The 24,227-nt window shown below is 47.8% G+C and overlaps 1 protein-coding gene and 1 long non-coding RNA gene across 4 annotated transcripts in view; one reads left to right on the top strand and one right to left on the bottom strand.

The window, feature by feature from the left end:
* On the bottom strand, positions 1–23,010 carry LOC129631998 (uncharacterized). Of its 3 annotated transcripts, XR_008704254.1 has the most exons (6): positions 22,120–23,010; positions 6,673–6,871; positions 5,116–5,696; positions 3,347–3,382; positions 1,087–1,165; positions 1–506 (listed from the first exon to the last, which is right to left on the bottom strand). It is a non-coding gene; the product is annotated as an uncharacterized LOC129631998 (long non-coding RNA). The 3 variants fall into 3 exon arrangements; XR_008704255.1 differs by lacking the exon at positions 5,116–5,696 and having other exon boundaries at positions 22,120–22,980; XR_008704253.1 differs by lacking the exons at positions 1,087–1,165; positions 3,347–3,382; positions 5,116–5,696 and having other exon boundaries at positions 22,120–22,795.
* Positions 1–24,227, top strand: part of SMPD3 (sphingomyelin phosphodiesterase 3) — an 81,941-nt gene that overhangs the window by 3,673 nt on the left and 54,041 nt on the right. The window lies entirely within an intron of this gene.

Below are 24,227 nucleotides of genomic sequence, written 5' to 3'. Positions count from 1 at the left end.
TTATGTTGTTTTTTTTTTAATTCATACATGAGTCTCTGTCTTATAAAGCCTTTCTTCACACTCATACATTATTACTTTCACTCAAGGTTAATCAAGAAGGTTTAATCCTTGTACTGAAGCCAAACAAAGTAAATATCAGCGGATACAGGAAGATGTGGGTGGTATTTTTGTTCTTCTTGGGCTCAAAAAAGGAAAAAAAAAAATCCTTGGAGTTCCTAGGAGAGAAGGAAAGGCCCTGATGATTTGGTAACTCTTACGGATAGGGTTTCTGAGGAGGAGAGGCTCCTCAGAATTTGCCAGGAGGGCTGGTTGTGTTGAAGAATCTGAACATGCAGTCACTGGTACACTTTCTGGGAGTGAGACTGAGGCCCTTGGGATCCCTAAATCCCCACACTAATGCAGCCCTTCTGGGAAAATCCCCCAAGTCCTTCATGCTCCCTCAAGGCGCTCAGCAGTCCGTAAGGAGTGGAGCTGTCCAAGGTTCTGGAGCACTGGCCTCAGCCCACCTAGAGAAAAAGCAGAGTTTTAGGGCATGGAGTAGGAGCAAACTCTGAGAACCAAGGCCTCTGTAAGGATTTCCCCACAGCTGGTCACAGAACATAGCTGTAGATGATCTACTGCATCACTTTGAATGAACCCACCAGCAGTCCCTATTTAAAGAATTGCAGGCTAATAATAAGAGGAAACATTTCTGAGTCAGGCTCTTCACATGTAAGAATGTATTTAATTCTCAGAGTCCTATGAGATGGGTGGTGGTGTTATTCCCACTTTCAAGATAAGCAAATGAAGCTTCGAGAGGAAAGGGGTTTGCCCATGGTTATACAGATCAGAAGGAGCAACATTTATATTCCAATCTGGAAATCTTAAAACTCCAGAGATTCCTCTTTACCACTAATTTTTTCCCTACTGCTATTGTAAAAGAAATATTGAAGTATTGTCGTGTCCTCTAAGATATTCTAACCAAATTTTACAGGAATTAAATTGGGGCCCAACTAAGATTCAGACATAAATCACAGAGTCCTTTCAAACTGTGCAAGCGTATTGTCACATACATATTACATTTTATCCTGACAAAGGGCTCCTAACCTGAACTTGATTACCAAAGAAGGAGAAAGGTATATGGCCCTCATGGCCAGTGGTGCAGGATTTTCTTTCCAGCATGGAACTGTTTCACAGGAAGCCAAGCATGCAAGAAGAGAGAGAGAACCATGAGGATGCTGTTATTATTCAACAGAGTTCATATAGAGCTAAAGAAGTAGGGCTTATCTTTATCGGCTAGCATCCTGTTCCAGTGCTGAGAACACTTGGATATTAAGAGGCTTCTTCCACCCATTCCCACTCTCAGATTTTTCACATCAAACTTTCTAACACAAAAATAAATTTTTTCACTGTTTTGAGCCTCACCTAATCTCAGGAAAACATCGCATTTCTGCCCTCATGTCATCACAGCCAATGTTCCACTTCCATATGTGGCTACAGGAGTCCTGAAGGTGGGCAGGTTTGGGGCTTGACAGGCTTCAAGCCACATATCCTCCAGGTGGCAATGCCAATTGCCCTGGTCTTGCAACACACACACAGGAGGCCTGTGCCTGAGAACTGCCCGTGCAGTTGCTGCAGGTTTGGGTGTCTAAAGAGAGGAGAGAGAAACAGGCTTGTGCTTTTTCTCCTCTCCCTAGAGCTCAGTATGCACAACACCCAGGCAGGGGGCTGGCCTTTTAAGAAACTGTTTCATGTTATGGTGGTTCTCCAAGACATTTTGAGCAACTCCTTCCCCTTCTAGGTTGGGATTTTGCAGGGCTCTGACGTCTGGAGCAAAAGCTGCTATTGCTTTCCCCCAGGGCACTTGGAGGCCAAGGACTGGCTCCCATCTGGGTCCGCTCTGACTCATATGACTGCAGACAGATTTGATTGTTTTCTTATTTAGAGTCATTAATTAACTCTCCTCAGCATCAGAACAGCATGTAATAAGAGGGAGACCGTTTGCGGGGGTCTCCAGGCAGCCATGCCTATAGCTGAGCACCATCTCCTTGGCTAACAGGATCAGGAAATGGTTTCTAATCCTGGCTATTACCCTTCAGAAAGCTTAGATTGTCAGGGTTTTAGGCTAATATGAGAAAGGAAATAAGAGTATAATTAATTGCTAAGGCTGCTATAGTTACTCTAGCAAAAACCAAGAGGCCCAGGGGTCCCTCAGAGAACTGGATTTTCCTTCACTCAACAAGCATTTCTTGTGCCTGCAGCATGCCAGGCACAGAGCTGGGCATAGGGATCACATTACTCCAGCTTGGGATAAGCCCTGTCACACAAAAATTGTGCCTGGAAAGAGGAAACGGCTGCAGAAACCCTGGAAAGGGTGTGTGCAGTAAGCAGAAAGAGATTTTTAGAAATGGAAAGAAACAGTAATCACAAACCATCATCTTTTTTTTTTTTTTTTTGGCCACACACGCATGGCATGTGGAATCTTGGTTCTCCGACCAACGATTGAACCTGCACGCCCTGCATTGGGAGCATGAAGTCTTAACCACTGGACTGCCAGGGAAGTCCCCATCACCTCTCTTTCAACATGAGGAAAGAGGCTGAGGGAAGTTGAGTGTTGCCACTGGCCACAGCCCCAGTTAGTTGTGAGAACTGAAACCTAGATTTTATAACTCCTGAGGTATGTTCCCTGGGTTGGGAAGATCCCCTGGAGAAGGGAAAGGCTACGCACTCCAGTATTCTGGCCTGGAGAATTCCATGGACTGTATAGTCCATGGGGTCACAGAGTCGGGACATGACTGAGCAACTTTCACTTTCTTTTAAGGTATGGTCTTTCTCCTGTCCTAAACAGCTGCTATGTTTTATTACATTATCCAAAGGGCACATTTCCATTAAGGTAGCCTTTTATGATCCAATCCTAATGCAAAACCAAAATTTAAAGTTGAAATAGAAACAAATAGATGAAATAGGAAAAGGAGAATGCCTATTTATATCTGTGTTGTCCAGTATAATAGCCATATGTGGACTGAGCACTTGAGCTATGACCAGTCTGAATTGAGACTAGTGCTTTAAGTATAAAATATACATCAGATTTTGAAAAGCTAGTGTGAAAAATATAAAATAGCTCAATAATGTTTTGGATAAAATATAGTAACATTTTGGATACATTCAGTTAAATAAACAATATTAAAATTAATTTCATTTGTTTCTTTTTACTTAGCTGCTGTTATCATCAGAAGGGGTTCATAGAATCTTACAAGACAGAGGCAGGAGAAAGAGAAACAAGCAATTTTCAGATAAATCAAGCAAAAGATTTACTACTAGTTAAAACATGATTGAAAACATTTGCAAGTATGAGCTCATGAATTACCTTGATGTAGGCCCCATTTTCTTGCCAATAAGAATACTAGGGGAGAAAGAGAAAGACAAATACTGTATATTTTTAATGAATATATATTGAATCTAGAAACATGGTACCAGTGTTCCTACGAGGGGCAGCAAAGGAGACTCAGACATAAAGAACAGACCTTTGAACTCATTGGGAGAAGGAGAGGGTGGGATGATTTGAGAAAATAGCATTGAAATATACACATTACCATATGTAAAACAGATAGCCAGTGGGAGTTTGATGCTGACACAAGGCACCCAAGGTCAGTGCTCTGTGACAACCTGAAGGGATGGGGTGGCAAGCAAGGTGGGAGGGGGCTTAAGGAGAGAGGGGACACATGTATGCCTATGGCCAATTCATGATGATGTACGGCAAAAACCATCACAATATTGTAAAGTAATTATCCTCCATTCAAATAAATATTTAAAAAAGAATACTGGGGAAATATTTCAAGCCATTTACATAAGCATACGATGAATAGACAAATCAGCTAACTGAATTATGCACAGGGCTTGACCTCGGCTAACGAGTTGAGGAAGAGGATGATTAGAGGGTACGTATAACAGATGACCGAAAAGCTCTAAGTCTCTTGGACTCCAAGATTCCTCAGGGGAAATGAGAGCCTTGTGCTTTAGGAAAAAGATGCTGGACAGGAGTCAGACATACATGAGGTCAAAGCTGCTCTGCCACCCATTGGCCTTGATCAAGACACGGAGTTTTAAGCACTCAAAAAATGACAGCTATGACTAGCTGGGATTTCAGGTGTTCTATAACAGAAAAGTTTCTAATCAGAACCTGCATGGTCTTCTCGATAATGCTACTGCTTCACTCCTTATCTTTGCTTGGTCCCCAGGAGGCTTAAAGGACAGTTTCATTTGATTATGTCTACACCAAAACATTGGGTCTCAATAATGTGGGGCACACCTCCCCATCTTTCATGTTCTCATCTGTCCAATTAACTCACATGAGGTTCTGTGTCTGGGATGGTGAGGCAAGCAGCAAAATGGACATCATTCTGCCATATTTAAAGTTCTAACAGTCTGATATTAGTATTTAGAGCACTTTACATGCAGTTTTACTTTAAAAATAAAGGGATGTAAATCCAGAAACCATAGCCCCAGGAGAATGTGGCCGTGGTCCCTTTACTTCACAGCTCTGAGGGAGTACATCATTGCTATCCTTGACCATCTCTTTTCCAAACGTTTGCCTTCCAGATCAAAGAAATACATGTTAAGCTCAGTGAAGACTTATGTTAACAGACTGTGTTGGAACCAAACTCCTTCCTATAGACTAGTCCCACGGGAAGTGCAGGAATTTCTGGAGGTGTTTTAGAAGGAGAGAGACACAGTCAGAAATCCTGGATCAGTGTGGTGAGTGGTGGTGAGTGGTGGTGAGTGGGCTGATGTGGAGAAGAGCCTGGAGGAGGGCTCACCCCTGGTTCTGTTGAGAGGCCCCTGACTTCCATTGACTTAAGTACCAGGGCTAGGTTCTTCGGGGATAGAGTCTGGTCTTGAAATGTATTTTCCCCATCCATTCACTTTTTTGTCCACTCAACAGATACTGAATGATACATAACTGGGGTAAGGAGATTTGAGAAACATTGCTCTGGAGGAACCCAGGGTCTGGCTGGGGATAGAAGGAAGGCCCACATGAAGGGTAAACTGAGGAATAAGGGCTGACCTAGCCACAGGAGGCCTATTAGGTGGGTTGGCTATGGCAGTGCAAAAGCTGTGGATCTCAACCAGACATACCTGACTCTGCATCTCAGCTCCATGACCAAATATGTGACCTTGGGCAAGTGCTTTAACCTTTCTGAGCTTCATTTTCATCATCTGGGGCAATGAAATCTACTTTTCCTGGGCTGTTACAACCTTACATGGCAACATATAAAGAAAATTCTTAGGATAATGCTAACTCTCCTTTACTGAGTGGTTACAGTGCATCAGGCATTGTGCTCAGCCCTTTAAATGCAGAAAAGAGCTCCTGTTATTATCCGTATTTTATAGCTGAGGAAAGCAATGCCCAGGAACTTCCAGTAACTTGCCCAAGGTCACACAAGCAGTAAGAAGTGGGCAACCTGACTGCAGAGCCTCCTCTTAACCAGTGTGATTACTGCCTCCCTGGCTCAAGGTCAGCAGAAACACAATAAGTTCTTTTGAAGGAGGGCAGGGTGCTTTGTGGATCAGCTTGAGGCGAGGTCTTCTGCTTGGTCTTCAAGGGTGGGGACAACATGGAGAAGCTCTGAAGGGTAAGCAGGGTGGGGAGGGCAGGCAGGGAAAAGCTGTGACCACAGAAACAGGGCTGGGGATGCTGGTGGTGTATTCTGGAGGCCCTGAAATGGAGAAGAGAGTTTCAGTAGGAAATGGATGTTTGGAAATAAGGGTTTAGAAGATCTATGGCTAACAAGTGTTGGCCAAAAAGAAGTTCATAGACAAAGAAAGGGTTGTAAAATCTGAAACTACCAATTTGGGGTATCTCACTGAAATGGGGCATTTTGTTGCAGTATGGAACGTGTTCATCAAGCGTGCCCAAAGCCAGAGCTTGTGGAGGGTGTGGCCAGACAGCACTTCATCCAGCATTCCTACCAGTGCTCTTTGCTTTTTAGAGAACATGCAAGGACTTTTCTTTCATTCAGTCTTCATGAAAGCCCTAGGCAGGAGAAGGGTGGGAGGTCTGCTCCAAGGATCGCTGCCTGTGTCAAGTGACAGGCAGCACGAGCTGCCAGGAAGCACACATTCTAAGCAGAGTGCCCAAGTCCAGGCATAAAGCTAAGGAGGGCTTTTTCTGTGAAGGAGGAGGCAGAAGGTTTGCCCCCTGGGCTGAGACCTTTTCTCTGTGCTCCAGGAGGCAGGTGGTATTATCCTTTGGTTCATGATTCTCCAGTGACAGCCCTGAAGGGCTGTCTCCCAGAGTGGCTGCTGTGAGAGGCTGCACTGGGGTCACTGTAAATCCCACAGCCCATTCTGGATGCAGCATCTGTCAATCAGTAACCACTCCCATGCAAAGAGCTTGTTTCACAAAAAGGGATTTTTGGGGGGGACTTGCCATCTTGAAATTGTTCAGCTTATTCTCTGCAAACCGCAGGGACTAGACACCAGACCCCATTCTCCTTAGTAAGATGAAAAGGAAAATCTATCTTTTCTAATGGCTGCAGTCGCTTCTGACCACCAGATTTCTCTCCATGGCTACGCTTCTAATAACAATGGAAAACAAAGGCAGGAAGGGAGAGGGACATGGATGCGGCACTTCTTGCAAGAGGCATCTGCGGTTCTGTGAAGGGTGAGAGGCAGTAGGGAGGTAATACTCACAGCTATGCAAGAGTCCCTTGATGAGTGGAGGGGGAGTTTTGATGTGTAAGATGATAGAAGATGAAAGAGATCATGGTGCTGCACTGCGTTTCCTCTGGAAAGTCATGCGAGTTCCAGATGCCCTCCACGCTTCTGGAAGGATAAATCCACGGTTTGGCAAGGCCATGCAGATTTTGACAAGTTGTCCAGGGAGAAGTCCCTAGCGATTACAAACATAACTCTAATGAGAAATGACAAACACGTGGTAATGGAATGTTAAGGGCTCATCTGGTCATTGACCCCAGTAATGATTAATGTGTGTCCACACACACTGAGTGTGACAGAGTGGAATGGTGACTTCTGAAGAATAACATCAAATTGAGAAGTCAGAATAATAATAAAGGCAGGGATGTTTGGAATGGCTGGGTTTCAGGAAGTAGAGCTGTAGTTTCTTCAGAGCAGCTTCCCAGCCAGGTCTCTTTTACCTGATCATTCTGACCCCCAGGCTCTGACATGCCAATTCTTAGACATTCCCAGCACAGCACCTGCAGCTACTCTGTGTTAAGCCCTGCACTAAGCATTGGAGAGATGGAAGCGAATGACACACAGTCCCTGTCCTTAGGGGGTTAACTGAATCTAAAGCAGAACATGGAGTACAAAGTAGGAAATGTGAAAATGAACATGGCTACTTTGTGTTGTTTACTTATAAGTGCCGCCTCACCTGTAGCCCAGCTGCTGAGCCAAACTGGTATCTTAGAAATATTGCTAACCAAATCGAAGCAGCTGGGATTCCAACTATGGACTCTAGGGTAGCAGAGTGAGGGCAAAGGAGGCATAGGCTGGTGTATTTCAGAAACCTGTTGCATACATTCAGCAAAAATGTTTTTTCTTTACATGTCTCCTTTGAAAGACCTATTCTTGAGACCCTTTGCCTGCAATTAGAGCATGCTGCCACAAGGGGCACCATGAAGCAGTGTGGCCCAAGCAGCTATGCTCCTCACAGGCTCAGTCAGCTTAGCAGAATTTTTCAGTTATTAACCTTCAGAAGAACATAATTTTCAATTAATTGATCATAGAAAGATTGCATATTTAATAGAGCCAAGAAGTGGTTACCTGTTTATAGTGAGTAGACAGTGAATTCATCAACATTCATTTAACAAAATTCATGTGTGCCTACTGTATATAAAAAACAGCACCAAGTACTTTAGGTACTCACTCCTGTCAGGAGGACAAACACAGATAATTCCCGTGCAGCTAGATAAATGGTATGATGGAGGGATGAGCAGACAGCACTGGAAACACAGAAGAGGAACGACTATCACTGACAGCGGGAATCATACACAAACACACACACACACGCTTGTTGGGTCTGGACATTAACACCTGAGTCAGAGGGTTTACACCAATTCATATGAAGAAGAAAAGCGAATGCGTCAAAATATTTTGAAATACTGTAAAGAATTGGAATCAGCCTGTTGAGTGACCTTGGATATGTCGTCTACATCTCTGGACCTCAGTTTCTTCATCTGATGCTCCAAGAGCTGGACAGTAGCCATTGTGACCATGTGGGTCTGGAGCAGCAGGGAGATTAGACTGATGACCTTGACTCCAGTGGCCAGGCGTGGCTTTGTCCCTCCTTGGCACCTGCTTGTACTAGACCCTGATGATGCTACCTCTTGATTCTGGCTTAAATGTTCCAAGCGTTCCCAGAGGATCAGCTGAGGTGCTGGTCCCGAAGAAACATGGTGTTTGTAAGGTGTCAGCCTCTCGTGTCTGATGGAAACGGTCTAGCTCTCCTGAGTAGTTACTGGCTCACCACCCTCCCCAGGAGCCAGGCTGGCCCTGTCAAAGCTCTGACCAGTGCAGGCACCCCCCTTTTTACCAGCTGGTCTTCTGACCTGTGGCCACTCTGAGGAAAGCCTGGGTCCTGTCAGGCAGAGGATCCCTGGTGGTAGGATAGCCCCACCCTCGCCTCTCAGGTCCTACAGAAGACGAAGCCTTGTGATAATCATTTCACAACATATACATGCATCAAATCATCACATTGTTCACACACACACGTTTCAGATCAGATCAGATCATGTCAGTCGCTCAGTCGTGTCCGACTCTTTGTGACCCCATGAATCACAGCACGCCAGGTCTCCCTGTCCATCACCAACTTCCGGAGTTCACTCAGACTCACGTCCATCGAGTCAGTGATGCCATCCAGCCATCTCATCCTCTGTTGTCCCCTTCTCCTCTTGCCCCCAATCCCTCCCAGCATCAGAGTCTTTTTCCAATGAGTTAACTCTTCGCATGAGGTGGCCAAAGTACTGGAGTTTCAGCTTTAGCATCATTCCTTCCAAAGAAATCCGTTTACTTCTCTACATAGCTGGGAAAAGCAAAAAACGGACAACAGTGAAGTCCAGCCTGTCTCCCTCTGGAGACCTTCTTGGCCTTGGCAAACTGTCCTCCCCAAGCAGCCCCACCTGCCTTTCCCAGACCCCAGCCCTCCCCCATCTGTGGCTGTGGTACTGTCATCTCTGGAACTGGCATCTCTGTGGTAAGGGATACAGAGGAGCAACTTTCTTGCATAAATTTAAAAAATACCAGAGTGTTTAAATTCAAATAAGTCATTTAAAGCTGTTAATTACCCCATAGAATACCTGGGAGCAATACCTGATTAAGAGAGAAGACAAATTGAGGCCCTGAGAAAGCCCTCACTGAAATTCCATTTACAAGTCTTAAAAAGCACACCCACCCTGGCCCTACACACACACACGCACAATATTTTTTGGCATGTGGAATCTTAGTTCCCCAGAGACTGAACCTGTGTCCCCTGCAGTGGAAGCATGAGTCTTAACCACTGAGTGCCAGGGAATTCCCAAAACAAGCATAATAATTTATGTGCCCACAACACTGTAAATCAACTATACTTCAATTTTAGGAAAAGAATATAAAAAAAATTTATGTGCCTGAGAATTTTCATGCTGGAGACTGACAGGCCCTGAACTACCTGTCTACACCAGACCCCGCCAGCTCTGGTCTGCCATTCCCCACCCACCCTCACTCTGGTCCCTCAGCCCTGGGACACTCTCTCTGCAGAGAGCTCACCCTTGCCAGCTGGGCCGGGTCTGCTCAGGCCACTTTTCTCAACCAAAGGCCAATAGGCACTTCTTCCCCAGGCTTCCACAGGCAGCAATAATGACACTTCCTGCCCTCTCCCATCACCATCATCACCCCCCCACCCCCCGCTGGCTAGAGCCTGGATGGTCCCTCCATCTCGCTGGAAACATGGGGCACCTCCTCTGGAGAGAAGCTCCTGCCCAGCTACGCGAGAACTCCCTTCCCAGAGTGAGCAAACAAAGAAATCAACAGAGGGCCTTTCAGCCATTCTGCAGAGGGTGTCACCTCCCAGAGATGCTAAGGGCCAGGCTGAGATAAGCAGAGCTGCTTACAAACCAAACACAGAGACAAATTAACACTTTGTTGGAGGCCGAAGGATGCAGACCAGTGGAGTGAGAAACAAGATGTCTCCCTTCCAGATCACTGTGGAAGGCAAAAGAAAGCATCAGCTATGGCTCACAAAAGTCAGAAAAGAAATGAAATGCAGAAAACACAAACCAAGATGACAGAAGGCCACCCGCAATGACTGGACAATAAATGAAAAGTCTTTCCCACTCCCTTGTTAGAAGACAAAGTCTCCCGGATTAAACAAATACAAGAGACTCACCTAAAATAAAATGATTCCAGAGTAGGCAAAGCTATACCAGGTAAATGCAAACAAAAGAAAAAGCGTGAGAGGCTCTGTCAGACAAAGCACAATTTGAAGCAAAAAGCAGCGTCAAGCAGAATAAAAAGGGTAATTTTATATTCATAGGAGCAATTGTGAAAGCATAAATGTTCTGAACATTTGTACACTTAGTATTTTAGCATCAAAATACTTGAGGCAAAAACCTGTTACCATCAGAAATACACGATGAAGACAGTTGTGGGCATAAATTTACATACTACTCTCAGTACCTGACATCAAGTAACTAAAATATAACAGAAAGGAGGAATTTAATGAAGATGATTGAATTGAAAGGTGGGTGCTGACCTTTGTAGCAGTATGAATGATGTTGGCCATGTTTTAAAAGACCAACCCTAGATTGATGCTTGTGGTATAAATGTTAAATTATGTATAAATATATATATATGGTATAATTATAATTGCAATTTTAAAAACCACTGAAAACCTGCAAAAGTCGCTGAAAGAAAATGTACCAAAATGTTAACATGTAGTGTGTTCAAAAAGGGTGGAAATTAAGTATTTAAAATTTTAACTTTCCACTTTCTCTTCCAAATGTTCTTTAGTGATCATATCATATTCTAATGACTATGTAAAAACAATTGGAAAAAAACAAACTGTAAGACTCCTCCCCACAGCATAGGATTGATAATTTCCAAGATTTGGGTAAAATTTAAAAAACAAAAGCAGCAAAGGGAGTCCCAGCAGGCTCCACAGAGCCCTGGCCTCTGGGCTGGGCCCTCCTGCTCACTCCCTTCTTGAAACCCTCTGCTTCTTTGCCCTGAGGCACTGTGTTTCCCCAACCGTCTCTTCTGTGCCTCAACCCTTCCGCCCTCTACTGACAGCTCAGGCATGGCTGCCCCAAGACAGATCCCAGTCTTTCCCCCTCTGCCCACACCCCTGGTGACCTCACCTACTCTTTTTATTTTTAAATTATTTATTTGGCAGTGCCAGGTCTTTGACCTTCCATTGTGGCATGTGAGATCTAGTTCCCTGACCAGGGATTGAACCCGGGCCCCCTGTCCTGGGGACTCAGGGCCTTAGCCACGGGACAGCTAGGGAAGTGCCCTCACCTATTCTTGTAGAGATGTGTAGCTCCCCTCCATATGCCAAGGACTCCTAAATTCATCTCTAGCTCCAAATTCATCAAAGTTCCAAGTACATCAACCTACAGACTGGATGTCACACTATATGTGGGGGTCAGGTGTGGTGGACATAACTTCAGAGGAAACTGCCACTGAAGCCCCTCTGAACATATGACAACGCGGGGCAGGATTGATTGAGTGTGAAGCAGGGATGTCCCAAGGGGTGGTCATGAGAGCATTTCATCATCCAATCAGATGTAGGTTTCATGACAGACTCAGAATAAATCATCATCATGAGCAAGGCCCATTTGAAAACAAAACCTATGGTTCTGATTTATAGGACTATGAATATATTGTTGCAGTAATCAAGAAAAACAACGGTCAAATTGTAAAAACTAGGTCCAGGCTCCCCTACCCCTTGGAATGCTCACCCGGGGTCCATCAAATCCCCTTCTGCTCACCACACACATCTAGCCGCCAGTTCAGTGCATAGACCTTGATCTAGCACCAAGATTTGCTGGGCAGTGGTTTCTGGTCTGGCCTCCTGACTTTTCAAGACAGAGTAGGAAGTCTGTAAATAGCCTAGTCTTTAATCTACTGGCAAAGCGAGTGAGATGAGATCAGGTTGTGAGCCCACTTATGTGGTATGGTAATTTAAAGGTACAGACTCTTTTGAAAATGACCAAAATAAACTTAAGTACTAATTCTAACCATACATGCTTATCAATTTCAGCTCTAAGTACATACTCTCATTGGAAAGTAAATGACTTTAAGAGAGCTTTCTAAAATTATTCCATATAATTTCTCTTGCATTCCTAGGTCTAGATTGCTATCCAGTTACCGTTTTATTCTGAAAGGCAAAGATGCATGGGATCCCTCTTTAGAAAGGGGGTTACATGAAATACTATGCAGCTACCTGGTTTGGAGAAGAGAAGTCATCTCTAGGGAATCATTTCATGTCTGACTCTTTGGGGCCCCATGGACTGTAGCCTGCCAGGCTCCTCTGTCCATGGGATTTCCCAGGCAAGAATCCTGGAGGGGGTTGCCATTTCCTTCTTCAGGGGATCTTCCGGATCCAGAGGTCAAACCCTTGTCTCTTGCACTGGCAGGTGGATTCTTTACCACTAGTGCCACCTGAGAAGCCCTTTCTAATTCACAAACTCTTCTTAATCATGAAAAGAATCATCTCTACCATAAAATACTGTTATAGAGTCATATTTGCTCATATAAAGTGCATTATACAGTGTCTGTCTTGAAGCAGGAGCTCCGTGAAAAGCAGTTACTATTCTCATATTAGTGGCTTGCAGCCTCCCTGCCCTAGCCCATGCACACGATGGAGGGGAGTCCCAGTTACCCCAGTTTCTCCAAGTACAGCTCGACCTCCACATCCTTTCCCTTCCTACTCTAGAACCATCAGTAGGCACATGATTGAAATGGAAGTGATGACAGGAAAAGCTCCTAGAATGTCTGCCTGTTTGTTTTTTAGGTATTGGGTTGGCCAAAAAGTTTGTTCAGGTTTTTCCAGAAGATGGTATGGAAAACCCGAATGAACTTTTTAGCCAACCCAATAAGATAGTTTCGAACTTTATTACTTTTCTCATCAGTAACAAATTGGTAGTGCTTCCCTGGTGGCTCAGTGGTGAAGAATCTGCCTGCCAGTGCAGGAGGCACGGGTTTGACCCTTGATCCAGCGAGATCTCACATGCCACAGGACAACTAAGACCATGTACCGCAACCTCTGAGCCTGTGCTCTAAAGCCCACGAGCCACAGCTCTTGAGCCTGTGCACTGCAACTACTGAAGCCTGCATGCCTAGAGCCCATGCTCCACGACAAGAGAAGCCACCGCGGTGAGAAGCCCACACATTGCCACTAGAGTCACTCCTGCTCACTCCAACTAGAGAAAGCCCATGAGCAGCAGTGAAGACCCAGCACAGTCAAAAATAAACCTTAAAAAAAAAACCCAAAAAACTAGTTGCTTAAAAAAAAAAAACAAAAAAAAACTCAGTGAGGATGCATCAGTGTTTAAAAGATAAGTCCCAATTATTTGAGAACCCAGTTTCTCAGAACCAGCTATAATATAACTTCCCTAGGGAGCAGAAGCCCTAATATCCATCCCCCTCCCCCATCCATCCATCCATCATGTGAGACCTGGTGTGCTGTCTCCATGCCCCAACCAGACTCTCAAGCCACTGGGTGTCTAGGGCCACATTTCTTACTCCCCTAAACCTTGTTCTCTCCCCTGTGGCATGTTTCCTGGTCTTTAACTGACAATTAATAAATATTTCATGAATAAATGCATCTGAAATCTGGCCCCACTTTTGCACCTCCTTGCACTGGGACTGGCAAATGTGTGTTATGAGCCAAAATCAGGTCAGGTGACCTGGCTTCCAGCAATAATGTGCACAGAAGACAAGTGATTAAATAATGCACGTCTACCCACTCGACACGACATTCTGCAGCCAGTGGAAATGATGCTCTTGAAGACTCAAAGGCCACACAGAGTTGCATCTAACATTAACTGAATAAATAGACCATAAAGAGAATTCCCAGGTCCAGCCACCACACACATGGGTGCAGATCGAAGGGGGAAACCTAACAGAATTTGTTGCTCTGAGACAGGCACAATTCCACATGACGTATTTCCAAATTATCTTCCATAATGTTTGGTTTTCATGCTGAACAGTAGGGGTGACAGGGGGAAAGGCCCCCAAGGTTGGAAATTAGCCCAGGGCTTCCACACAGGCACATGGCCAACTCAGTGTGTGGACTCAGAATGAAACCTAAGGAGCTGAACCAGGGAAAGGAGGGGTAAGCCAGAGTCCATTCAGGAGTGAAATGTAGACTTGACCCAAAATAGCTGTCATGTTCAGAGTCCGGATTAATCCTCCTCTTAGTTTATTGACATCTATGAAATTGATTCTCGCCACAGAATCACAAGCTGTGGCCCTGGCATTGCAGTCGATAAAAAGCGTGACTGGGGAGGCAAAAGAAAGCAGCTGCTCCAAATATTTGCAGAGGGACACTGTAGTGGGCTTTGCTGAGCTTCACGTGTTCTCTCTGGGAAATGTTCCTGTGCATTCCCAGAAAGAAAAAGAAAGGGAGAGAGGGGAAGGGGAAAGTGGGAGGTAGCATTATGTGGGTAGAGGAGCTGGCAGGAAGGGCAGGAGAGCAAGTATTGTCTCCTCTCACAATCACCCTGGAAGCCTGGCCCCACTTTAAATTCCTTTCCTCACTGCAGACCCAGAAATTACTCCACTCTCTTCAGATGGGGGGCTCTGTAGTAAAGAATCTGCCTCCCAAGCAGGAGACCTGGGTTTGATCCCTGGGTTGGGAAGATCCTCTGGAGAAGGAAATGGCTACCTACTCCAGTATTCTTGCCTGGAGAATTCCATGGACAGAGGAGCCTGGCAGGCTACAATCCATGGGGTCGCAAAAGAGTCAGACACAACTTAGAGACTAAACAACAACTTCAGATGGGCCCCACTGTTTGGTCCAGGAAGAGCTTCCTCCCTTAGTCCTCAAGTTCTTCATTTGGAAAAAGAACTGGGAAGGGCATAGCCCAAGGGGCTGGTAGAGACTCATGTTGACAAGGAGAACTGGGACAGGCCTGTGTCAGCCTTGAGCTACACAGCTCTGCTCATCCCCAACCAGGCTGTAGTTGATCAGGCTTCACTGCAGGCCAGGAAGGAAGGGGCCATCACATGAGCACCGAGCTCCCACTGAGAGCAGAAATGACGGTTCTCCTGGAATCAGTGTTGTAGCTCCGAGGCCCAGCATCCCCCAACCCACTCAGAGCCTTCCCAGGAAATCCAGTCAGGCACCAAGGTTGCCAGGGCAGTCAGAGTTCCCTGGTCCCCAGACACAGAGGCTGGTGGAGTTTTTAGAACAACCATGCTCCAGGACAGAGCATGAACCTGCCTGCATGTGGTTCTGACTGGTTGGTACCTGGCTCTGTAAGTGAAAGTGCAAATGTTAGTTCGACTCTTTGTGACCCCAAGGAACCCATCAGTCTCCTGTGTCCATGGGATTCTCGAGGTAAGAATACTGGCGTGGGTTGCCATTTCCTTCTCCAGAGGATCTTCCCAACCCAGATATTGAACCTGGGTCTCTCACATTGCAGGCAGAGTCTTTACCATCTGAGCCCCTATTACACTGAGCTTCACCCCAGAAGTGCAGGGTCTGGCAGGCAGATTGGACTGAACCTACTACGTCCAGCAGTAAAGCAGACAGCCTTGGCTTTCCTACATAGGAGCCCAGATTTCCAGTAACACAGCTCTTAGCTTCCTTATATCCTAGCCTCGGGGCACCTGGTGGACCAGGACCAACTCCAGATCCATAACCCTGCAGGAGCCTAGACCCTCACCCATGTCTGCCTCATCTTCGGCACCTGTTGTGCAGCCATAACAGAGGGATCACCTCTCATGGGGCAGCCAAGTTTGGGCACATCATTGAGGCTCCCCTGGCTGGGGCAGGCTAGCCTGCTCTGACTGTCCACTGGGATTTCTGACCTCACTGTAGTTCCCAGAATCAACAGCTTGACTGATCATGACCTGCTCTGGGTTATTTGTACATAGCAGCGTGGCCACCTGTGTCCTCATCTGACCCTCTCCAGCCCCTAGTCCAGGCTCAAGCACAGATGGAAAGTTCCAGGGTGTGGGAACCTCAGGGAGGTCTTGTAAACGTCCCAAACACTGCTTCTTCTCCTTCCATAATCAGAACAGGAAAGGAGTTGGATGTCCCAAGTCTAGCATCACACCCTGGGAAGGCCCTTTACTCCCCGTGACTAGTGCTGCAATCAACCTCCTGCCCTTTTGGTCCAGACATCGAGGCTCAAGGCAGCATGAGGACAAAGGGTAAATCCATCCCAGCCCTTGAAAGCCCACGGCAAGGACGCCCCTCTGCAGCAAGTTGCTCAGGTCCTTTTGGCACTGCACTACCACCCCCACATCTGCAGGGTGCAGCAGAAGCTGGTGGAGGGGCATATTCAGTTTGCAAAACCAAAAGCCGAGTGGCCGAGGCAGCCCGTAAGGCTGTCCTATTGAGTGTTGCCTCTGATGCCTTGTCAGGGATCTTCCCAAGTCTTTCTGAGGGCAGTTTATTGCCCTCGGCTTCCAATATTTTTTTCCATGGGCAATGCTTGGGCAAAGCTTCTAGGGCAATGTTCACAGAAGCAAAGGGCCTTTGAATTAGAAAATCGCAGGCCGTCAGTCACTGTAAGTGGAGCCAAGTGAGTTTGTCTCCACGGTGATGTTTATTTTCCAGCTCCCAGGATGAGGCACAGGCTGCTTGGATGCTCCAAAGCAAACAAAGGAAAAGGATGTGGACGGAGGTGCACACAGCTCACAGGAAGTCTAGGGCACCTGGCAGAGGGACAGGAAGCTGCTTCCCCTTGGGGCAGAACCACTAGCTGACACTGAGAAGACTTCTTTCCTTCACATTCATGGGGCGTTAGCTCAGAGAACAAGGGACTGGGTCCTCGGATGAACTCCTCTGATACCTGCCTCCACCCTCCAAGCCCCTCCTCTCGCCTCTCCCTGCCCACTCCTCCCTCCCTCCTTTCTGTGATTTAAGGTCTCAGCTCCCACACCTAGAGGTGACTGCAGAGGCCTCACCCACTGAGGCCTGAGCTCACGGCATGCCAGCTTGGGCCCCAGCCATTTTCAATTCCCTGTCCTGTTCCTATGACCCAAATGCACGAGTTGCACAGATCCTGATCTAGTGCCATCCTGCTGGTTTCTGCCCCCAGCCCTCGGTGAGTATTAGTCCAGCACAGTAGCCACTAGCCACATATGGCTATTTAGCATAAGTTAAAAACTCAGGGGACTTCCCTGGTGGTACAGTGGGTAAGAATCCACATGCCAATGTAAGGGATACAGGTTTGATCTCTGGTCTGGGAGGATTCCACAGGCCACAGAGCAACTAAGCCCATACGCCACAACTACTGAACCCACGCTCTAGATCTCATGAGCCACAACTATTGAAACCTGTGCCCCCCAGAGCCCGTGCTCCACAACAAGAGAGGCCACTGCAATGAGAATCCCACGCGCTGCAACACAGTAGTAGCCTCTGTTCATAGCAGAAAGCCCATGTGCAGCAACAAAGACCCAGGGCAACCAAAAATAAATACATTTTTTTTAATGCAGTTTTTCAGTCACATTTCATGTTCCCTATAGCCATGCGTGGCTAGTGGCAGCCGAGGTGGATAGCCCAGACACAGAACACTTGCATCATCACAGTTCTATCGGACAGTGCTGCCCAGGGCCTCAGGATATCTTAGGGGCCTCTTTCACTAAACACGTTCCCAGTTCTTCCCAGCTCTTCCCTGCCACCTTCAAGTCTGACAACCAGAGAGAAGTAGAAAGGCCATCTTGTTGGAATCAGACAGAGTTTAAATCTCTGAAACTTGGGAGCTGAGCGACTGTCAGTATCTATGAAATGGTAAAAATCATGGACCTAAGCAGATTGATGGGAGGATTGAATGAGCAGGTTTAAAGCACCTGGCAGAGGGAAATTTTCAAATGTATTGTTGTTCTTATTAATAAGGCAGTGAGCAGCACAGGGCCGAGGCCCAAGTCTGGCTGGTGGATGTAAACGCAGGCACAGCCACAACTGGGAAGCAAGGGCCGTGCCAGGAAGAGTCTCGAGGAGTGTAGATCTGTCTCTCAGCCTCTCGGGGATATTTCTATGTGGGGTGCTATTTCCTCATTGGATTGATTTTATATCAGTTGTTAGGAGCTTTTCATTGTTGCATGTTTTCTGAAGGCTGTCTCTCCCTCGGACACTCAGCAGCTGCCACTGGAAATGCCATCAGTGAGTCACTTCTGTAAGAGTCATGGTGAGCTGCTGGGCCAGCTGGCAGTCAGCTTGAGGTGGCCATGGGGAAAGCCAGAGGACTTCCTGGTCTGATCATGAACTGCTTATCAGTTTGACCTTGGCCAACCTGCTTGCTGTTTCCTCTTCTCCCAGTGCCCTGTCCCCATGCTGACAGGGTTGTCGTAGACCAAATGAGGTTATCAAGTCAACATTCATTTCCTTGTGGGTGTACCTATGCCTGGCCCCCCTGGAACCTGGTTCTGCATGAAACGTTGGACACTCAGCACACATGTTGCCTGAATGGCTGATCATAGAAAAATCCTGTTTAGAACTATGCTCTGCACTTTGCAAAAACGGGGCAGGATGATTAGTGCAATAGATAAGAGAGCCTAAAATAGACCCTCTTTTATTTTTAACTTTGTTCTACTCTCTGAACTCTAAAGATTTTCCTTAGAAAAATCCAGTCCATGGTCAGTACCAGGGGTCCCCATTCCTTTTTTGGTCAAACCCACCCCCTTAGCACTCCTCTGGGCACCCCCAAATGCCAAGCTCTGTGCTGGTGGTACATCATCAACCTCAGGGACACACGTGCAGTTGCCTTCTTTGCAGTGTAAGACAAGAGAGGGGCTGGCACCCCTCGGTGCATCCCCTCTGGGTCGTGTGCATTGCCCTCACTCAGCAGGGCTGCCTGTTCTCCAAATCCCTGCCACTGGGCACTAGCCGGGGGTGGGCCTGGTCCAAACATCTTGTTTAGTATCCACCAGCCTCCCAGCATAGAGGAAGTCTTCTCACAGCTCCAACAATCCAAAGAGCTTAGGATCTGCTGCTTCCCACAGGGCCTCCAGCTTCCTGCCTCTGTCCACCCAGACTTTTGTTATGCCTTCTTCCCATCCTAGATCTGCTCCAGTGGCCAGATCTCTGGCTCCTTAGGGGCCTCCCTCTGTCCCCCTGGCATCCAGCTGAGTTTCCTCTCATTCCTGCCATGTCCCCCAGATCCAAAGGTTCTCTTGGGGAGATGAGGAAGCTGGTCCCTGTCCCTCCCCACTGGGGGAAACCCAGCCACTGACTCTTCACATAGACTCTTTGAACCTTGTGGCTGGAAGAGACCCTCTTGGCCTGCAGGGCTCCTGCCTATACTACATCTGCCCCAAGCATCAGGGTTGTTGCTGTTCAGTTGCTAAGTAGTGTACGACTCTGTGACCCCACTGGCTGCAGCATTCCAGGGTTCCATCTTTCACTATATCCCAGAGTTTGCTCAAACTCATGCCCATTGAGTTGGTGATACCATCCAACCATCTCATCCTCTGTCACCCGCTTCTCCTCCTGCCCTCAATCTTTCCCAGCATCAGGGTCTTTTCCAATGACTCAGCTCTTCGCATCAGGTGGCCAAAGTACTGAAGCTTCAGCTTCAGCATCAGTCCTTCCAATGAATATTCAGGATTGATTTCCTTTAGGATTGGCTGGTTTGATCTTCTTGCAGCCCACGGGACTTTGAAGAGTCTTCTCCAGCACCACAGTCTGAAAGCATCAATTCTTTGGTGCTCAGCCTTCTTTATGGTCCAATTCTCACATCCATACACAAAGCATCCTACTTCTTTTCAATAGAGAAGGTCCCCCTCATTAGTTCCAGCCTTGACTGCAGGCCACTTCTAGTGACATCCATGAGGATTATCTTTTTGTTCTGTGTGCTGAGAATCTACAACCAAGAGTGTAAAGCCAGAGTTTCTGATTCTGGCTCTTCTAAGCCTATTATTGTCGGATGATGTGGGGGTGGTATGCCATGATGGACAGCATTCTATCGGCTGAGGCCCAGGCCCCTCTTCCACCCTGTCTTGTGAGATTTCTGTACCCTTTATTGGGGACTGTTTTTTTTAAGGATCTCTTCTGGTTTACAAGAGTCACCAGGGCCACAGTTTTGCAGGGGAACTACATAGCATCTATTGAGCTTTTGGGTGCCTGGAACAGTGCTAAAACATTCTATAAGAATTTTCTCATTTCTTCCTCTCAACCATCTTATAGATGAGAGAACTGGGGTTCAGAAGTGAAGTTACTTTACCAGTCATGGCACACTTGGGTCCAACCTGACTTCCATGATGCCACACACCCCTGGCACCCACCACCAATGCTCTCCATGTAGTGTCCAGGAGTCACAAGGGTCTCCAGAGAGGCCTACTCCCCTGCAGCCCCCATGACACCACCTGGAAGGGCGAGCAAAGTGGGCAGTAGAGCAGGGCTGATGCCCTGCGGGAAGGTGCAAGATTCAAAGCCCCCAGACAGCATCTGCAGGACAGTGATATTATGTCATGTACACACAGAGCCGCTCTAGTGGTATAAGGACATCGCAGCGCTCCCGGCCAAAGAAAGGGGTCAGAGGAGACAGCTGTCCCTGTGGCAGGACGGGAGGGCGGTGATCACCCCCTGGCCCTGGGCACCAACCTGCTGTGCTTCTGTGTGTGCTGGCCCAGCATCTCCCCACCACCTCAAACCCACACCTGAATCCCTGAAGGGTGAAGCCAGGGCTCTGTAGGGGTTTCCTCTGATGGAGCAAAGGGAAGGGCTAGTAAGGAAAGCAACATCTGGAGAAGGTGGAACCAGATCGTCTGACTTTGTGCAGGGAGGGCTTGCCTCCCTTTGAGCAGGAGTGCTTCCCAGTCCCTGGTCACCTCGACCTCTTACCCTCATGCTTTTGGCCACGTCCACCCCAGTGTGGGCTGCCCCACCCTCTACTGAGACCTCTGAATGGTCCGTCTTTCCAACGCCGCTGAACAGCAGCCCCCACTCAGGCCCTGCTGGGCTCCAGGGCCACCCATGCCAGCTTCCATGACTTGCTGCATCTGTCAGCCTGTTCCTTCATGCTTAGGGCTCCCCAAGGCCTGGAACAGGGCCAAGCTCAGAAATATCTGATAGCAGGTAAACAGTGGGGTGGGCCAAGGCCCCCCGTCCAGGCCTGAAGCAGAGGTATCCCAGGACAAGTTTGGAGCCCTGCCAGGTGTGGTCACAGAGCAGGCCTGAACAGGATGTTCTTCAAGCTCCCTGCTGCGTCATAAGGAGGCCAGAAAAGCTCAGTCAAGATTCTGGTTCTGAGGACTTCCATGGGGGTCCAGTGGCTAAGACTCCACACTCCCAGTGCAGGGGGCCCAGGCTCAATCCCTGCTCAGGGAACTAGATCTCACATGCCACAGCTAAAGATCCTGCATGCTGCAACCAATGCCTGAATAAATTTTTTTTTTAAAAAATCCTGGCTCTGACAACTAACTTGACCCAAACACATCACCTCTCTGAGCCTTGGTTTCCTCAACTGCAAGATGGGACAATACCAGTTCCAGCCTCAGAGGCTGTGATCAATGAACTCTTAACTTTGCAAACAACCACAAACTGCCCCTCACCCCAGGACAGTGTGAATGTGATTAATCATAACCAAAGCCCTATAGACCAGGGCAGGTCCACGTATATGTACAATGGTAAAAGAAACTTCCTTGTCAAAGAGAATTTGACACTTTAAGCTGGAAAGGGGCCTCAGAAATCCTAACTGTAACCCCCTCACTTTGATGAAGAACCAGTGTGGCTCCACCCAGGCACTCCCACCTCTGCCTCCCTCTCTGTGGCAGATTAGTCCACAGGAGGCAGAGATTCACTCTTCTCTCCCTGGAGGTTAAACTGAGGGGAAGGAATCTGCCTTCATCTCAGATCTGTGCCTCAGGGGACGTTGCCTCCACCCCTTTCTCTGCAGATCCTTGGCATCATCCACCTATGGCAGAGACCACCAGTAGCAACCGGAACTCCTCCCCACCGCTTCTCACCTTGCCCGGCACTTCAAGCCACTGGGGCTCATACTTCTGTGACAATGGTGAAATTCTCGTTTTCCTCCTCCGAGTACCTTCCTATCTTCTGTTGCCCACACTCTTCCGGCCCGTTTCCAGGGGGCTCATCCCTCTGTCTTGCCCAGGGCCAGGCCTGGCACCCATGGCTTCCCCCGTTCTGGGCAAGGAAAGAGGCTGATTGTGATTTTGTGTTGGCCTGAGCAGAATCCAAACAAACCTCTTCTCTTGCCCAGATTAAACGATACCTCCTACTGGGAACTTCTGATGTACTTGGACGATGCTGAGGAATTTATTATCTCACAGTTTCAGAGGTCAGAAGCCTGAAATAAGCTCTGGGCTCAAATCAGTGTCAGCTGTTTGCCGCTCCTTCTGGAAGCTCCAGGGAAGAATCCATTTCCTTGCTTTTTCTAACTTCTAGGGACTGCCTATATTCCTTGGCTGATGGTGCCCTCCTCCATCTTTAAAATACATCACTTCTGCTTTTATCTGCCTGTCTCCTTCTGCCACCTTTGGCGTTACCACTTCCTCTTACAAGGACCGTTGTAATTACATCGGGCCCCCTGGATAACACAGGGTAATCTCTCCAGGTGAAAATCCTTGACTTAATCACATCTGCAGAGTTCCCTCTACCAGGTAAAGTAACGCAGTCACAGGTTTCAGGGATGAGGGCATGAACACCTTTCAGGGGCCACCACTCAGCCCAGGTAGGCAGGTCACTTAACCCCTGAGCCTTGGTTTCATCAGCCAAGTGGGGGACAAATGCCCACCCCCAGACTCACGTGAGTCAATTCAGGGGTGGCCTGGCATGTCCACAGCCCAGGAGTGGAGGATGAGTGCTCAGTACTGGGCCTCAATCCCTGGCCAAGCCAGAAAGGATGGTGCCTGGGAGATGGGAGGGGACAGCAAGGGGTTTGGGTCTGGTTGCTCCCTCTGACATGACTTCACTGGGGAAGTTGGGGGAGCCCATCTGCACTAACAATGCCAAGTTGGTCACAAGTTCCCTGAGCCCAGTGCTGGACACGGAGGGCATAACTGCCCAGTGGAATGGATCTGATAGCCCAGAGGGGCGTCTAGGGATCCTCCTCCTTTCTCATGCTGCCTCCAGGTAGTTACGAAGTCCTGTCAATCTCCTCTCTATCAACATGTACACACTGCTATATTTAAAATGGATAACCAACAGGGACCTACTGTAAAGCACAGGGAACTCTGTTCAATGTTATGTGGTAGCCTGGATGGGAAGGGAGTCTGGAGGACAATGGATACATGTATATGTATGGCTGAATCTTTCTGCTGTCCACCTGAAACTGTCACTGTTAATTGGCTATACTCCATTATAAACTAAAAAGTTAAAAATCTCCTCTCTAAACGCCTCTCAAGCTCCTTCCCTCCACTGACACGGCCCACTAGAGTCTCATCCCTGCTCCCCTGGCTCATCACCCCGGCCTCCTCTTGGCCCCACGACCTCTGGCCTCCCCCTCCCTCACCTCCCACACATGTCTCCCTGAACCGTCATCTCAAAGCATAAATCTGACCCTGCCCATCCCTTTTGTGGTTCCCCCACATCCTTGGGTAGAAGCCCAAGCTTTCTACCCTGAGTTATGTGGTCTCTTCCCACCTCCGCACTAGCTCCAGATGTCAGAGCCACAGTAGGCAAGCGGCAGACATCTGAGGGTAGAACCAGGAGTGAAGGGTGGGGACACTGCAGAGGTGGTGCAGGGCCAGGCCTGACCCGAAGGCCCCATGTACAACACAGTGGGTTTCAACACACTGGAAGGAGCCAGCTGTGGGCTACATTGGCTCCCCGTTAACTGAGATGGGCCAGGGGGTGGGCACCAGGTAGCGCCCAGCCAGGGAGCTCTTGGCCTGGACCTAACTCAAATGGGAAATGGCTTCTAAGTACTGGCTATTATTCTGAAGTCTGGAAGAACAAGCGGAAGTCTTTTCTCTGCAAATGATTCTGGTCAAACCCCAGGGATGAGGAATGCCCACTGGGGCCTGGCCAGGCTGAAGGCCAGGGCTTGCTAGGGGAGAGACTTGGTGTCTTCTTGCATCAGCTAAAGACATGGAGAGTGAATCCAGGGCCCCCG

The sequence above is a fragment of the Bubalus kerabau genome, chromosome 17, assembly GCF_029407905.1.
Source record: "Bubalus kerabau isolate K-KA32 ecotype Philippines breed swamp buffalo chromosome 17, PCC_UOA_SB_1v2, whole genome shotgun sequence".
NCBI lineage: Eukaryota > Metazoa > Chordata > Mammalia > Artiodactyla > Bovidae > Bubalus > Bubalus kerabau.
Note: the sequence above shows the minus strand (reverse complement) of the source record. Positions and strands in the feature narration are given on the sequence as shown.